Here is a 13721-nt window from a genome sequence, read left to right on the forward strand (position 1 = left end):
TAACAAATGGAGACCGCGGGCATAATCTAGTTTGTTTGAGTTAAGTTGCCATATGTAGACGTCATCGGGTAGCGAGACGATCTGGTACCTACACCGGTTTCTCTGGACCGTCCTCAGGTATCGGAGGACGTGTCCTCTGTGTCTCTGTGTTCTGATTGGCTGGCAGCCTGTCCAGGGCAACGACAGGTAGACACGACCCGGCAAGCTTTAGCATAAAGACGATGGGATGGAGTCATCGCCACCGGAGCGTTTGGTGGTTCTGTGGCTGGGAGGAAGCTGCTGGCCCGTCTGGGCCGCCTGCTGGATGCGGCGCCGCTTCGGTTCTGGAAGAACGACGTCAGAGGTGGAGAACGATAACAGTTTGCAGGAACTTCCCTGAAACATGTGCATGGAAACATTTAGAGCTGGGCTTCGGTTTACAGCTACTCTGTTCTGGTTCTGGTTCTGATTCTGTTTGGCCTCCAGGTTTGCCAGGACGGAGCTCCTCCCAGTCAGTGCTGTTGTTTTTATCGCTGCCTCACGCCGACTGATTTTCAGGTTTAGCTTGCGCGGCGTTTCCCAGTGACGTTCGGACTGATTTGGGTTTTTCTGTCTAGAACTGACAGTTTAGGCCTTAGAACCCGGACTGGACCCGAGGCGCTGCTGCAGAGGCTGCAGAGGCGTCGCCGAACAAACGGACGCCACAGACAGAACCGTCATGCTGTCAGTGTTCCTGGAGAGAGACGAGGGTAGAATGAGAAGAAGCATCCGCCTGCAGCTTCAGGGTCAGGGTCAGGATTCTGGAAGGACCAGTGTTGTATAAAGTACTCCAAAATATACTTAAGTACAGTAGTGAAGTATTTTTACTTCGTTTCACTGGGAAGGACGGCGTTACGCCTTCAGTTTTTATACATCACTCACAATAGAACTCAGCGCACGACTACAAGCGTCAATTAAAACGCCTTTTCTCGCTGTGAGGGAAGTTTAGCTATTATTTGACGTCCAGTCACTAATGTGCAGGATGGATAGAGAGTTTTGGAACTTTAATAAAAGGCCAACACTTATAGCTTTTTAAATTATTGTTTAAAGTTAAACAATAAAAGTAAAGTTATGTTTCCAGCTGGGTGCCTTAGTTTTACTTCTTCAGTGGTTTGCTGGTATTTTTACAGTATTTTCTGGAATAATGGGACCTCTATTTTATCTTAGTGTGTTTTAGTCTTATATTGCTTGAAAATAATTATCTTGTATTGCTATACCTATGTTAGAGCCAGCTGTAGCCTGCTAATGTGCAATAACTATCTGGTTGGTTTTATTGTTCTGTTATTATAAACACTGAACACAATAATAATAATCATATCTACATAAATATGTCGCAGCTGATAGGTGTATCGCCACACACACTAAATGGTATAAATTATTGTACAATGTTTAATTTAATTAATTATTAATCATTTCATATTTCATATATGAACTTGGTTTTATTTAAAGTTCATATAACAGGAAGATTATTCACATTCAGTGAGAATGTAGGTTGTGAAAAGAACTCAGATAGTAAATAAAACATAAATAGTTTAAGTGACAATAGCTGGTTCTGTGGAGGTTCTGCTGCTGGATGAGAACCTGGACTTCAGTCTCACTTCTCATTCCAGAACCTCCTCCATCAGCATGATGTTTGTGCTGCTTCCAGTGACATGTTCCTGTTTGTTCCCCGGGTTCCTGGAGAACCCAGATGTTGTCACAACTCGGACTTTCTATCAACGTCTCCGTACGTCAGCGCCCTGATTTCACTTCCTCTGCTCCAGACCACAGGCAGGTTAATCCCAGCGTCGCTTTTCTGGCTTTTCTTTCATCTGGACCGGCTGGTTTCCATTAACGACGGCTTGTTTTTAAACAGTTTTTAACTTTAGCGTGGCTCCATGACACAGACGCCCCAAAACTACTGCAGGAAAAATCTGTTTGGTCAGATTGGACCCAAATATTTTTACGATCTGAGATAAGAACGATCTCTTCCTTCCTTCCTTCCTTCCTTCCTTCCTTCCTTCCTTCCTTCCTTCCTTCCTTCCTTCCTTCCTTCCTTCCTTCCTTCCTTCCTTCCTTCCTTCCTTCCTTCCTTCCTTCCTTCCTTCCTTCCTTCCTTCCTTCCTTCCATGCTTTGCTAATAGGCTATTATCTCTTAAACTAAACACAGATTCTCTGATCTACACACTTATATGTCCCTAACATATCCGGCTGTATTGTACCGCGCTTTGATGAAGTTTTCCACTCATTTTCTTATTTATGTAATTCTATTTTTTTCTACATATTTAGGAACACAGGACTGATATCTCCACCCAGATCATAATCATGTCTCTAGCAAAAACCAGTTCAGTAGTTTCTACACACATTAAAAGTCCTCAACACGCTTTTTTTTTTTCTTTATCATTTTCAGTTAAGATCTGAAATCTAAATTAAAACATAACTGTTCCGATCCTGAAAATGTCTAAATTGGCTTTAATGTTTGAACAAATTTATCAACAAGCAGGCCACGCCCCCTCTCCCTGTGCTCTGCTCGAGCTCCATCTGCTAAGCCCCGCCCCCTCCATCTCAGCTGGGCTACAGCTCTCTGCTAAGCTCCGCCCCCTCCCTCTCAGCTGGGTTTACAGTTCTCTGCTAAACCCCGCCCCCTCCTAATCTGCTTCTACAGTTCTGTCCTTTAAGCCCCGCCCCCTCCCTCTCTGCAAGGCTTCAGGAGTTTTCACAGCAGCTTTGGCAGCACAGGTGATTTACCCAGGGTAGACATTTCTTCTGGCACTTGAAAACATTCAAATATCTTAATATATAATTGAAATAAGAATCTTTTTTAACACGTTAGCAGCTTCAGGATTAAAGCTTTTTTACTACTGGCGTGGCTGGTGGGAATGTTTGCTATAAACAAAAAAAAATCTCAATATTTCACAACATTTGAGCTTAATATATTTTTGCTGTTGTTGTCCGCTGTCTGTTTTGTTACGGTACTGAGCAGCATCCTTCACCTCTACATAATTCATAAGTCTCTGTGCAATGCATATATTTGTGGTGAAACATTATACACAATGTGAACTGTGGATCCTTGTGCAGAGAAGTGCTGGGCTTTGCAGATATTCTGCAGAGCGACATGCATAAACATGTACTCTGCGCCCATTCAGAGACAGTAAACACATGCAAACAGTGACCTGAGGGCCGGCCCGCCGTGCATACATGAATAATATGAAATATACTGAAGGTTGTCAGAGTTAATGCACATCGGGTCCGGCCGTTCTGTTGGTACCGCGTACCGGGAGTTCATGCTGGTCTGCTGCCTCCTCCCGGTTTCCCCAGAGTCTGAAACGTTTCTGGTTTCATTTAAAATGATCTACAGGTGGTGCACATGTCCCAAGAACATCAGCCGTTAGGACTGCGAGCAGGTCAAAGGTCAAAGCAGATGTAGAGCGGGATTGAGTGGCTGTAAGTCTGAGCACAGATCAGTTTTTGGTCGTATTTCAGGCATGTGGTTCCTTCATACGCGAGGCGGTGTAAGCGTGACGACACCTCCCTCGCAGGACGCTCCTGTTCCTTTAAGGCCGTCGCGTCTCGATCCAGAAGTGAACATTCTGTACTCTCCGCTCGCTGCTTTCTCTCTGGATCCATGTGTCGGACTTTCCAGAGTTTACTCACAGAGCCGCCTGTAAACAGGCTGACAGCCGCTTGTTGTCTTTACGCCGCTCGGTGCAGGAAGCCGAGAAAAGTTCTGCTTTCCTCTGATTGGCTCTCCGGCTGAAGGCTTTCTGGCCCGTTTTGAGTCTCCCTCTGCAACTCCACTGACTTTGGCACAACATTAATAAATGTGATGATGCTGGGCAGATTTACATGATGGTGCATCGTTTAAACATTTAGCTGATTTAATGGGGGATCCAACTCTCCTGGCTGCAGGTTTGATTCAGTCTGTAAACATCAAACTTGCTCGGTTTACATATTAGCTTTTATTATTCTACTTTATTGACTATAATGTACTGGATGCATGGAGGTGGAAAAACTACACTGAGCTGGGAGATAATGAATGAATTTCATTGTTCTCTCTACATGTCCTCCAGCCACAGTTAGGAGAATATTCTTATGAACTTGTTTATCATATATTCAGTTTATTGGTCGTCAGAATTTCTGTTCAATTTAATCTGGTCCAGTTGAGAACTATTAATGATAAATATGCTTTAATCAGTCAGACGACCCTAAACTACACCCTGACGGTGGTGAGCTATGCTAGCAGCCACAGCTGCCCTGGGGCGGACTGACAGAGGCGAAGACGTCGGCGCCACCGGACCCTCTGACCACTGGCAGCATCCCAAAATTAGGTTAAATTAAATTTGAACTACACAAATTTTTCGTCCTAGCCGTGGAACACTGGACCAGCTCTACACCCTCAGCAGGATTCTTGAGGGGGCATGGGAGTTTGCCCAACCAGTCTACATGTGCTTTGTGGATCTGGAGAAGGCATTCGACCGTGTCCCCCGGGGGATCCTGTGGGGGGTACTCCGGGAGTATGGAGTACCGGACCCTTTAATAAGGGCTGTTAGGTCTCTGTACGACCGGTGTCAGAGTCTGGTCCGCATTGCCGGCAGTAAGTCGGACTCGTTTCCGGTGAGAGTTGGACTCCGCCAAGGCTGCCCTTTGTCACCGATTCTGTTCATAACTTTTATGGACAGAATTTCTAGGCGCAGCCAAGGTGTTGAGGGGATCCGTTTTGGTGGCCTTAGGATTGCGTCTCTGCTATTCGCGGATGACGTGGTCCTATTGGCTTCATCAGGGCGTGATCTACAGCTCTCACTGGAGCGGTTCGCAGCCGAGTGCGAAGCGGCCGGGATGAAAATCAGTGCCTCCAAATCCGAGACCATGGTCTTGAACCGGAAAAGGGTAGAGGGCCTTCTCCGGGTTGGGGAGGATGTCCTGCCCCTAGTGGAGGAGTTCAAGTATCTTGGGGTCTTGTTCACGAATGAGGGGAGGATGGAGCGGGAGATCGACAGGCGGATTGGTGCAGCGTCTGCTGTGAAGCGGGCGCTGTACCGATCCGTTGTGGTGAAGAGAGAGCTGAGCCAAAAGGCAAAGCTCTCGATTTACCGGTCGATCTACGTTCCTACCCTCATCTATGGTCACGAGCTTTGGGTCGTGACCGAAAGAACAAGATCCCGGATACAAGCGGCTGAAATGAGTTTTCTCCGTAGTGTGTCTGGGCTCTCCCTTAGAGATAGGGTGAGGAGCTCAGTCATCCGGGGAGGACTCAGAGTAGAGCCGCTGCTCCTCCACGTCCAGAGGAGCCAGTTGAGGTGGCTCGGGCATCTGGTCAGGATGCCTCCTGGACGCCTCCCTGGTGAGGTGTTCCGGGCACGTCCCACCGGTAGGAGGCCCAGGGGAAGACCCAGGACACGCTGGAGGGACTATGTCTCCCGGCTGGCCTGGGAACGCCTTGGGATTCCTCCTGAGGAGCTGGCCCAAGTGGCTGGGGAGAGGGACGTCTGGGCCTCCCTACTGAAGCTGCTGCCCCCGCGACCCGACCCCGGATAAGCGGAAGACAACGGACGGACGGACGGACGGACACAAATTTATTCAAATGCTAAGAATAATAATGGAAAGTTGAGCGGAGGGAAAAAGTTGCTGCCATTTAAACATGTCTGCATGTGAAGTTGGCAAACTGTTTAGAAAATTTCGACATTCTAATGAGTTAAAAATAGCAGAAAGTGTGATGTTTAATGGAGCTGAAAGTTTCGGTATCGGTAGTGGTTGAAGTTGTGAAATAAAGACATGAATGTGTTGTGGCGTCTGTGCAGCTCGTTTAATTCAATTTGAGAAACTCTTAGAAATGTTTTCCAGTTTTAGAGATTTGAAACTGGATGGCGATCACGGGGGGGAAGACTGCTGACATCAGCGGACGGCCACAAAACGAGGCTGGCTGCTTCTTTACCGCCATGTCCCAGAATATAAATGGAAAGTTGAGTGGAAGGAGAAACTGTGGCAGAGAGAGGCGCAGGAGGAGCAGGAACCTTCAGAGGATGGTGTAGCAACACTCACTGAGGAGTGGAGGAGGTTCATGGGGGGATGAGCTTCAGCTGGAGCCGCCAGATGTCACACAGATGTTTCCAGGAGTGTGCAGCACATGGAGGTACTTATTAGGAAGCCCTCAGTTCAGCACTGAAAGCCTTTACTTTGATTCTGTGGTAAAAACCTTTACTTTGGTCTCAGGACTATCAAACCTCACAGAAGGAAACTGTAACTATATACCTTTATAAATATATACCTATTTAAATATATACCTATATAACTATGTAACTATATACCTTTATAACTATATAAATATACACCTATATACCTTTATAACTATATAACTTTGGCCGTGTGTGGAGTGACTCCTGAATGAATCATTGCCATGAACCTGGTGAACACCACATGCTTTGCATACATTTCTGGGTGTCCATGTTTAAAAGCAGCTCCATGTGTTTGTGCTGAGACGCATGAGCGCTGCGTCGCTGCAAAAGTGCCGCATGTGTCGCTCCCTCGCATCCCCCCCCCCACCCAGCCCGGGCCCCTCCATCTATTTCTGGCTCTGCGTCACGCCTGGGCTTTACTCCTGTGGCAAGAGGAGTGTTTCTCTAGGGCTCCCACTCTGCTGCGCGCACGCACACGCACACGCACACACTTCCGACCTCTCCGGCAGACGCGCTGAACCAGGCAGCAGCCTCAGATGTAAACACGCACCGAGGCGGACGGACGCGCCGTGGATGAATGGACCTCTCGGACGCCATGGGAGTTTAAAGTTGTGTTGGTGCGTCTGTGTGGCACAGTGTGTGTGTGTGTGTGTGAGAAAGAGAGAGAGAGAGAGAGAGAGAGAGAGAGAGAGAGAGAGAGAGAGAGAGAGAGAGAGAGGGCCGGCCGGCTGGTTTGTCTCTGGCTGTGGCGGAGGAAGGAGGCAGCGCAGGAGCGGAGGAATGCTTTCAGGGGATGAAGACAGAGAGCCGCGCAGGTTGGTTCACAAATCTTCCTACTTTCATTTTCTGTGTGAGCTGCGTGTCAGAGTCCGTGTGCAGCGGGAGGTGAATCAGCCGTGGCATAAGTTAACTCCAGCGGCTGGTTGAAGTCCTCCTCTTCCCCGCCGTCACCGTCATCCTCTCCCAGGGTGATGTTGTTAGTGGACAGCTGATGGTCCCACACAGCGGTGTCGGTTCCCCCCATTAAGCCAGGGATGCCACCACTGGACCCCAAACCCACAGACTCTGCTCTCCCTTCCTTTTAACTCGGTTCAGGTAACTTTTCCCTTTTCTTTGTCTGCCTGAAGCCTTCCAGCACCTCAGTTCTGTTCGGATCCCCACCCGCTGGAAACAGATGGATTCTATGTCTTCTCACCTAAATCAAATTGGAAAACTTATTTCCAATGATCCAAACTCCACCCTGGCTTAAATTAAATGCTTCAGACGCACCGAAACAGTTTTTTTTCTTTTGGTAATTTTTTTTTTTTTTTACAACCCTCCGATCTCCCAGCGGACATGGAAACCGTGGCACCGTGCGTCCTGTGCGCGTGTTTCTCCAGAGAAAGGCGGCTCTGTGAATTGTGCAGCCGGAAGCCCAAATAGAAGTGACAGACAGATCCAAGCATGAGACGGTCCGGCAGATTGGGAAGCAGGAAAACAAAGACGGGGAAGGGTCTGGGAGACGCGGGGACACGTTGACGCGCAGACGGACGGGCGGAGAAGGAAGAGGAGGACAATCTGGGTCTGGTTGTTGCGCGTCCAAAAGACAGGAGGACAGAGAAGGACGGCAGACGCGTAGGAAGTCGTGCCGTAGAAACCATTTTTCCATTCACAAATTCTCAGACAGTGAAGTCTCTGCTGGTATGTGTGTGTCACGGCTGATGCTGGTTCTCATAAATGCCACCAAGTCTCTCAGATTCATGCAAACCTCTGCAGCGGCTGGCAGCTTTGTTTTAGATCTTCTACTTTTTTTTTTTTTTTTACTTCTTCCTCTCTGCTTTTGGCTGCTGGTTTGCATCTGGTATGAAAATCATTCTGCAGAATCAGCCGAGGCTGTTTCCTCACGCAGACCGAGGGCTTTCTGCTCTGAAGGGCTCAACTTAACCTGAAAGAAACCTTTAAGCCTCTAAAGTTGGTTCACAACAAACTGGCCTTTAGGTTCTTCAAAGAAACGTTTAGTTATTTGTATTTATTGCTAAACTGCTTGTGTTCTATAGCTTTAGAAAATCTGTTTTAAAGAATAATTTGCTCAAACTGAAAGGCTTTTTTCTGACAGAGGCGGGCCAAGATTATCTGAGGCCCGGGGCAGCGTTTCTTTTGGAGCCCCTTTCATTTTATTTGATCATTTCTTTATTCTACAATTAACACAACTGCTTATAATTTACATTATTAGGGTATTAAACTGACTGTATGACATGTTTTCCTTTTCCTACCATCACATCAGATGGTCACCAGACAAACTGTAATTTCCTCTAGTTTTAGTTTACTGTGGATTTGCACACAAGATGAAACAGTTCTGATTAATTAAGTGAACAAATTGAATTATTAAAAATGATATAATTAGAAGTTGGCTGCTTGGTGATGCAGCAAGAAGGTCCTGGGTTTGAATCCCAGCCTGGGGTCTCTCTGCGTGGAGTTTGCATGTTCTCCCTGTGCATGTGTGGGTTCTCTCTGGGTACTCCAGCTTCCTCCCACATGACTGTTGGTTTAATTGGACTCTCTTAATTGTCCTCGGGTATGAGTGAGTCTGAACTAGAACTAGAAACGGCACCTCTCACCAAGTGACCAAAGGTCAATGGATGGATAATTTATTATTATTTTTCATCTTTTACAGACTAAATATCATCTGAATATTGTGTAATAAATGTGTAGTGAGTGTGATTGAACGCGGCTCTGGTCTTTAGTGCTTAGGTGGGTCAGTATGACCAGAAAAGTGCTTTATAATTCCAGTCCTGTTACCCTTTTAATCCTGGTCTCGTTTCAGATTGTTGGAGCTTTTGAGTTATGAGGATTCCTGCTTACTGCTGCAGTTTTTAGAATAAAAACACATTTACCACACAGACTGATGTCATACATGTATTGCATATGCAGGACGCTTGGACGTTTGTCCAGACTGCTGGGAAGGTTAAACCAGAGCCGAGGGGGAACTGGAAATTTGCTTTATTGGCCAATGATGCGGTTCTGTAGGCGTTTTACTGCATGGTGGGAAAATGTTAGATTTCAGGCTGGTTTGTGTCCAACAACCAAGACAAAACAAACAGGGCTTGACGACATTTTATTGTGTAATAAATCTTCTCTTTTTGAACACAGACACTTAAGTAAGCTTCTGCAAACCTTGTCTTGGAAAGGAATAGCTTTGTGTTTTTTAATTGTAGTTGTTAGTGTGGCTGTAATGGTCTGAGCCTGACTAGCGACCGTTAGTAGTTCTTGATGCACCTGTTTCTACCACAGGTTTTCCTTCCACTTAACTTTCCATTGATACTCTTGCTGCCAGCGTGACTGTATTCCAGCAGACAGCAGTCAGGTTGTGGGTTCCCCTCCACTGGGAGGGTCAATGCTAAAGAAGTGACGTGTCCAATATTATAAGCAGAAAGTTGAGTGGAAGAAAAACCTGTGACAGAAAATGATGCACAAGCAACTAAGGCAGTTTTTCAGTTTTCATAAGCTGTAATCAAAACGAACAGCGATAATCACCTGAATTATATCAATGTGTTTAATCTATGAATGAGGCAGGATGTTTTTTAAATGTGAATTACTTAAAATAAATTGGCTTTTTAATGATATTCTAATTGATTCATTCAGAAATCTGCCCTAAAACCTCTAAAAACCACAAACGCGCGGTGGACAGGTGGCCGAATCACCTTGACGTCCAGTTTTTACGCCACTCTCTACATTCACGTCGGCCTCTCTGCAGGTATAAGCCCCTCACACCTTCTGTGGCGGCGCCGCTGCCAGGACCACGGCGCACACACTCACTAACACTCGCCGCAGGTAGCGGCACCGCATCAGAGCCCGAGTTTGTCTGGCCGACGGAGATCTGTGATGGAGGGATGAGTGGAGCGCAGATGGAGGGAGGAAAATAAGGTTTTTCAGGAGGAGGAGGAGGGCAGAAAGGGCGTAGGTCAGAGATGGAGGGATGTTGGTAGAGCAATAAATGGGAGAAGGTGAAGTTATCTGCTAGCATCTCATCTCCATCCTAATCTTTTACTTTTGTGCTTCTGTCTTTCTGTTTCTGGTGTCTGTTCCTCCTCTCCTCTCCTCTCCTCTCCTCTCCTCTCCTCTCCTCTCCTCTCCTCTCCTCTCCTGGGTTAAATTTTAACGGCGAGCTGCTCTGGGGGACGGAGGCCGACTGACGGACTCGTTTGTTCTCTCTGCCTTGTTTCCTCGTATCTCTGCCTTCCTGTTCCTTCCTGTTCCCGGGAATTTTCCGTCGCCGCTGACCGTCTCTGCGCCTCCTTTCTCGCTCACCAACCACGTCGCAGCAAACATGTTGAAACAGCCTCCCAGACTTCCCTGGAAAGGCCCCGCAGCCTCTCCGTCAAAGCGAAAGCAGAAAGCGTGGAGGAGTCGGTCGGTTCTGCTGCCAGACTCTCTCCGGGGTGTGAAGCGGATTTTGGGCTTTCAGGGAAGAGCCGAGCGTGAGCGAGCCTTGGAATGCCGAGGCTCGTAAGTCACCTCGGATTTTTCCACTCCCGCTGGGACACATCCCATTATCAGTTTTATATGAAAGTAGGAAATTCCTCTGTGGCTTGTTTGTGTGCGTTTGGGTCTCTGAGGGCTCGGAGCGGCGGGTTCTTCATGCGTGTGTCAGCTGGGAGGCAGCAGCGTGTCTGGCTGTATAATGAGCTCCTTAACGGCGGGATTAAACCACTTTTTCCCAGTTTCTGTGCAGAACGTTGATGATTTCTTGCAGAGGCGGCCCAAAGCTACACGAGGCCCTGGGCAGAGCATCTTTTGGGGCCCCTTTCATTTGCTTGATCATTTTTTTTGCGTTTAGCTGCATTCGCTTTACAGAGAACCAGGGACCAAAACATTTAATCGCCTACAGCAATGAACTCCTAACCCTGATTTCAAAGTAAAAGCTTCATTTTTTACATGTTATATCATTGCATACCCTTCAAAATAAAAGCTTAAATGTCTGAACACAATCTTGCAAAAGTAGGTTTCACATCACGAATTGAGCTAAAGCAAAGTTTCAGAATAAAAGCCTCTGTATTTACTTAATTTGAGTATTGCAGATGCTGGACATTCTTTACTAACTTCATTACGGCAGCGATGAGAAGCGACTGTTTATGTCGAAAGGCACCAGAAAAGAAGACTTTTGCATTTCTATACCAGCTCACTGTGGTTGCATACAGAGGTATTACAATTAAATTATTATACTTTATTTCCGTGCTTTCCACTTCTTTTTTGCCTCTTTTTTTGGAAACAATGCACTTTTTCCATATATTTAGCAGTATTGGTTTCATCTGATGATCGTGTTGATCATTTGAGACCCGGCTCAGGCCTACTGAGGGCTGCTAGCTGGTTTGGAACCAGTCGGTTCCAGGAATGAAGGCTATTTTGAGCCCAGGCCCAGTTTGTGCCCATCTATCCGGAGCGAAATCCATACGGGGCCTCAGCGGCAGATGTTAGCCGGGAAGTTCTATGCAGGTTAGATTCAAATCATTTCGGCTCTTTGCACATTTCTGATCATTTCCTGGTGAAATGTCGCTTGTTTAAGGGCAAAACGTTCTAGTTTCTCCTGCTAACCTGTAGCTGGCAGGGCTGAAGGTCCGATGTTGGTTCCATGAGCCCAAAGTCTCTTTAGTGAGAGACTGGTGGGTTTGGGGCGTTCTGCATCTTTTCATTCTGCATTCATGATATTCCCTTAAAGACTGACTCGCCACGAAGAAGAACGTTCTGTTTCATGTTCAGGGTTTCTCGCAGGTGTGTGCCGTTTGGGACGTGGTCTTCATGTTTTTTTTAACGTTGCTATAATCTCTGTTTTATTGTCTGAGTGCTAAAACTGAGCATTTCCTGCGTTGAGTTGTTTTCTAGTGACTCTGCGGTTATTTAATTACACGGTCGGCTTATTGTTTTAAGTCTTGGAGGCTGGGCCACAGCTGGAAGGAGCAGAACTGAGGAGGTTGGATGCGCTGAAGGTAGAGGGAAGGAAGCCATCGCTCCTGGTCCGTATTCCCAGGAAGGTGGAAAAGGAAAGAACTTTTCCACTGTTCTCTGGTTTCCCACGTCCCTCCTCTCCTCCTCTCCTCCCTGGTCTGTTCATCCTCCACCCAGGAGAAAAGGTGCAATGCATCCCGGTTCTTGTACTGGGCCCAGACAGTTGGACCAGGTGATAGAGTCCATAATTACCTGCTATGATACGTGGAATCAAAGTCTGAATGAGGGTCGTTCTGCAGGTTCTGGTTCTGCAGGTTCTGGTTCTGCAGCACAGACACCACACAGCGAAGCAGAGAGGAGCTGCTGGTTGTTTCCCACCCTGCAGCCGCCTCGTCCAGATGTGGAGGAGGCGACTCCAACATCTGACCTCATTTCATCTCATCCTTTCTCTGGGAATTCACCCTTTCCCCACAAACCCGACAAACCCGAGCTGGATGTTCGTGGAGCTACTCTCCTCTTTCTCTTTTCCAAACTTAACTTGTTTGTTCGGTAAAACTCGTTTTGTTCTTTTAAAAGAAGTTTGTAGCCACACGTCCGTGAAGCTTTATTATTAAAAACCCATATTTCCATTTATTCTATTGGGATCAGACCAGCAGAGAGTTTCATGGATGTTAAAATCTTTTTCAAACAAGATCTGAAAAGTGCGGTGTGCTTGTGGCTCCAGCCCCCTGAGTCAGAACCCTGCAGAACCAGCAGGTTTTAGGGTTTGTCTCCAGCAGCTCAACCTCAGTCAGAACATCTGTGGGCGCCAGTTTTCATGTCCAGACTTTGACTAGGCCATCTCCCTCATTATTATGGTTTAAACTTTATCCAGGGCGAAGTCTGATTCCCGTTGAAAACTAGTCACGCGTGAGCAAATCTTCACTAGATGACGAGCGGGATGTAAATATATCATGAATCTTTCACAGATTACGGTATGTTTAACACTTAAATAGATCCTCCCTGTAACTGATTCACACGCAGCCTCATTTATTCAGCCTCTGTTATCTTTGGTTAAAACTGATTCTATTATAATAATATAATGTAGTTTGTTTTCAGGTGAAAATATTATTTAATACTTGAAATTATTTTATACAGTTTTGAGCATATTAAGGTAATTTTTTGTCTTGTAGATATTTCTCTCCCCTACAACATACTTTTTATTTAAGATACAGTGATTTAGCTGTTTATTTATATAATATTTTTATTGCTCTATTTCTATAACATAATTATTTTATGTTGTTTGCTTTTGTTCCAATTGTTCCAAAAGTGATCATAACTCTTATTTTTATTTTTTGAACCCTTTTGTTTGATTAATTAACTATCGATAATGGTACCGATAAAATACCGGATCGATAAGGAGCATCGTTAAGACTAGTAGTATCGATAAATCCTCAACGATGCGCATCCCTATACCTGAGCTGTGGGTCTCTGCAGCTCCTCCAGAGCCTCCATGGTCCTCCTGCTTCTCTGATCAATGCTCTCCTGGTCCAGCCTGTCAGTCCAGGTGGACGTCCATGTCCTGGTAGGTCTGCAGGTGGTCCATCCTCTCTCCAAGTCCACATGATGATCAGAACTCTGGGAGGTTCT

At 46.3% G+C, this 13721-nt stretch overlaps 1 protein-coding gene across 3 annotated transcripts in view; it reads left to right on the plus strand.

Annotated features, from left to right (window-relative positions):
* Positions 1-13721, plus strand: part of hivep2a (HIVEP zinc finger 2a) — a 111997-nt gene that overhangs the window by 35152 nt on the left and 63124 nt on the right. Inside the window, exon 1 of one of the 3 annotated variants that reach the window (XM_012874308.3) lies at positions 6609-6985. The exons of 1 other annotated variant lie outside the window; for it this stretch is intronic. The gene's annotated coding sequence lies outside the window, so the exon portion shown is untranslated. Of the gene's footprint in view, positions 1-6608; positions 6986-7513; positions 7851-13721 lie in introns of those variants that run through there. One more of the 3 variants, XM_036130580.1, reaches the window with a different exon arrangement.

The sequence above is a fragment of the Fundulus heteroclitus genome, unplaced genomic scaffold (assembly GCF_011125445.2).
Source record: "Fundulus heteroclitus isolate FHET01 unplaced genomic scaffold, MU-UCD_Fhet_4.1 scaffold_36, whole genome shotgun sequence".
Classification (NCBI taxonomy): Eukaryota; Metazoa; Chordata; class Actinopteri; order Cyprinodontiformes; family Fundulidae; genus Fundulus; species Fundulus heteroclitus.